The 3,728-nt window shown below is 41.8% G+C and overlaps 1 non-coding gene across 1 annotated transcript; it reads right to left on the reverse strand.

Moving 5' to 3' along the window:
• Positions 1-3,625: 3,625 nt before the first annotated feature.
• LOC128064269 (U6 spliceosomal RNA) lies at positions 3,626-3,728 on the reverse strand. The gene has a single exon (XR_008200985.1). It is a non-coding gene; the product is annotated as a U6 spliceosomal RNA (small nuclear RNA).

The following is a 3,728-nucleotide window of genomic DNA, read 5'->3' on the forward strand; positions in this document are numbered from 1 at the left end:
CACCCTTGTGATCAGCACCCAGATTGAGAAAGAGAACATTACCAACATCCTGGGCCCTTAAGTTCTCTTTTGGTCACTACACCTTCAAAGGTAGCTATCCTGACTTCTATTGCTGTAGACTTGTGTTGTCTTTATTAAGCTGTTAGAATACATCTTATTCAAATAGAATCATATAGCATGTACTCTTTGGTTTTATTTATTTCTTCTTTCACTTAGCATGTTTCTGAGATTCATCCACATTGTCCTGTGTGACTGTGGTTTGTTCTTCTTGTGGGTGTATAGCATCCTATCTTATGCGTATATATTTATCTATTCATTCTCCTGTGGATGTATATTTGGGTAGTTTTCAGTTGGAGACCTCTATAAATAGTGCTTGCATGTATCTTTGGATGAACATGAATATGGATTTCTATTGGGAGAGGCATAATTGAATCATAGGGTAGATATCCGTGGGCTTTAGTAGACACTGCCAAGAGTTTTCCAAAATGGTTGTACCATTTATGCTTCCACCAGTGGTCTATGAAGGAATTCCACTTGCTTCACAGTCTTGCCAACACTTTCTGTCCTTTTCATTTTAGCCATTCTGGTGGGTGGTATTGCATTTTGGGTTTAATTTGCATTTCCTTGATGACTAACGAAGTTGGGAACATTTTCATAATTTCCCTTGATTTTTTTTTTTTTCTCAGCTTTTTATTACAAAAATGTTCACATTCAGAAAAGTTAAAAGAATTGTATAACAGACACTCATATATTTAGTTCCTAGATTCAAACAATTGTTAACCTTTTGCTATCTTTACTTTGTGTGTGCATGTGTGTTTAAGATTGTTTTGCTAATCCATTGGAAAGTGAGTTGTGATCAAAATGACAATTGATCCATAATTACTTCAGAAAGTATCTCCTAGAAATAAAGACACTTTTCTATATGACCACAATACCTTGATCATATCTAACAAAATTTACAATAATTTCCTAAAAATATTATCTACTTGCCCCCAAAGTATTTGCCACTGAGTTTTTTGAACCAGGAGCCAATCAAGGCTGACATTGTATTTGGTTGCTGTAACCCTCTAAACAGACCCACCGTCTTCTCCTGCACCCATTTCATTGACTCTTTTTTTAGCTGTGCTAGGTCTTCGTTGCTGCACCTGGGCTTTCTCTAGTTGCAGAGAGTGGGGCCTTCTCTCTAGTGTGGCGCTTGGGCTTCTCATTGTGGTGGTTTCTCTTGCAGAGCACAGGCTCTTGACGCATGCGGTTTCAGTGCTGAAATCACAGGGGCTCATTAGTTGTGGCTCGCAGGCCCTAGAGCAGTGCAGGCTTTGGTAGTTCTGGTGTGCGGACTTAGTTACTCTGTGGCATGTGGAATCTTCCCAGACCAGGAATCAAACTCAGGTCCCCTGTGTCGGCAGACAGATGCTTATCTACTGCGCCACCACACTGACATTTTGGAGAATGTCATTACGTTCCGCCTGTCTATATAAAGAAATTTTTTACTTCAGTGGCTTAAACCAGCTATTTTATATCTCACAAATTTAGGCAGGGCTCAATCAAGTGATTCTTTGTTTTTCATGACATTGACAATAGTCAGTGGTGGAATTCACTTGGCAGATGGACAGGCTGGAGGATCGAAAGATGGCTTTGCTCTCGTACCTGACACCATGGTTGCGATGGCTGGAATGCTGCCTCCCAGCTAGGAATGCCCACCAGAGCATGTCCACGTAGCCTCTCTAACATGGTAGCCTCAGAGTAGTTTTCTTATATAATGGCTCATGACTCCGAGAATGAGTGTTTTGGTGAACAGGACTTTGTTCCTTTTATGACCTAGCCTCAGAAGTCACATAAGCATCATTTTCATCAGACCCTGTTGTTTGAAGTAGTCACAAAGCCCACCCAGTTTCAAAGAATTTGAAGCTATGTTTCAAAAACTTCCAAGGTCTGCCTTCTGGCCACAAATGACAGATCTTCTTCAATTGATGACGTGGCATCCTGATAAACCCATTATAAAGTGAAAATATCACAAATTGAAAATGCATTGAATACATCACTTACCCAACATCATAGCTTAGCCTTGCCTGCCTTACAAGTGCTCAGAAAGTGAAAGTTGTTCAGTTATGTCTGTCTCTTGGAGACCTCATGTTCTATACAGTCCATGGAATTCTCCAGGCCAGAATACTGGAGTGGGTAGCTTTTTCCTTCTCCAGGGATCTTCCCAACCCAGGGATTGAACCCAGGTCTCCTGCATTGCAGGCGGATTATTTACCAGGGGAGCCACAAGGGAAACCCTAAGTGCTCAGAACACTTCCATTATTCTATGGTTGGGCAAACTCATCTAACACAAAGGCTATTTTATAATAAAGTGTTGAATGTCTTGTGTAATTTATTGAACACTGAAAGTGAAAACAGAGTGGCTGTCTGAGTACAGATTGTAGGTGTATTTATTGTTTACCACCAATGATCGCTCGGCTGTCCGGGAGTTTTGGGCTTGCTGCCATTGCTCAGCATCAAATGAAAGGATCGTACCACACACCACCAAGGCCGGGAAGAGATCAAAGTTCAAATTTTGAAGAACAGTTCCTGATGAATGCATATTGCACCACTGTAAAAAAATGAAAAAAAATATAAGTAGAACCATTGTAATTTGAAGACTGTCTCTATCTGGCTTTCTCTCGCATGCAGGATACACACACCCTTTTCAAGCATTCTCCAAAGTCTCATCCAGTTATAATATCAGGTTCAGGCTCTTTGAGAGATGCCTTTTTAAAAATGTTATTGCATCTATTTATTTCTTTTTGGTTGCACTGGGTCTTCACTGCTGGGCATGGACTTTTCTCCAGCTGCGGGGGTCAGGGACTACCCTCTGTTGCAGTGCATGGCTTCTCTGGTTGCGGGACACAGGCTCTAGGCATGCAGGCTTACTAGCTGCAGCTCCACCGCTCGAGAGCATGGGCTCAGCCACATGCTCAATTGACCCATGGCATGTGGAATCTTCTCTGACCAGGGATCAAACCCATGTCCCCTGCATTGGCAGGTGGGTTCTTATCTACTGCACTACCAAGGAATACCCAGGGATGCCTCTTTTTTTTTCTTGAGTTCCCTGTTGCAGCTGCTATTGGACCATCCCCTTAGGAGTCTTAGAAGCACTACTATCTAGCTGAGAGGAGTGATGATGTAGGCCCTTAAGATTCCTAGGGAGATTTTTGTATACTTGAAAAGGTTTTGAAGCATCCTCTTAATTCTTTCTGAGGTCAGAAACTTCTGTCTTACAGTCCATGCACCTGATTCCCTATTTTACTCTTAGGAGGCTCCACGTTCTGATTCTGTCTACTTGTTTCCTCTTAATGTCGTTTTGCTTTTTCTCAAACCCACCTCACTCACTTCCATATTTCTTGTAAGGTTGAATCTAGAGGCTTGATTGGATTCAGGTTAACTGTTATGGCAAGAACACTTCACAGAGGATTCAGCATACACTATGCTGCACGACATCTGTCGACACATGCTATCAGATTACCCCATCAATAGTGCGTTAGGTTTTATCACTTGCGTAGGGTGGTGACCATCAGCTCTTTCCTTTGTAAAACTACATTGCCTTCTTTGTGATTAGCCTGTAATCTGTGGGGTGATACTATAAAAAAATACGTAATGCTTCACAGGTTCACTTTATCCTTGTGCAGGGGCCATGCTAATCTTTCTGATATTCTTCCAGTTCTACTCTGTGCTATGGAAGCAAGTGC

This window comes from Budorcas taxicolor, chromosome 18 (assembly GCF_023091745.1).
Source record: "Budorcas taxicolor isolate Tak-1 chromosome 18, Takin1.1, whole genome shotgun sequence".
In the NCBI taxonomy this organism is placed as follows: Eukaryota; Metazoa; Chordata; class Mammalia; order Artiodactyla; family Bovidae; genus Budorcas; species Budorcas taxicolor.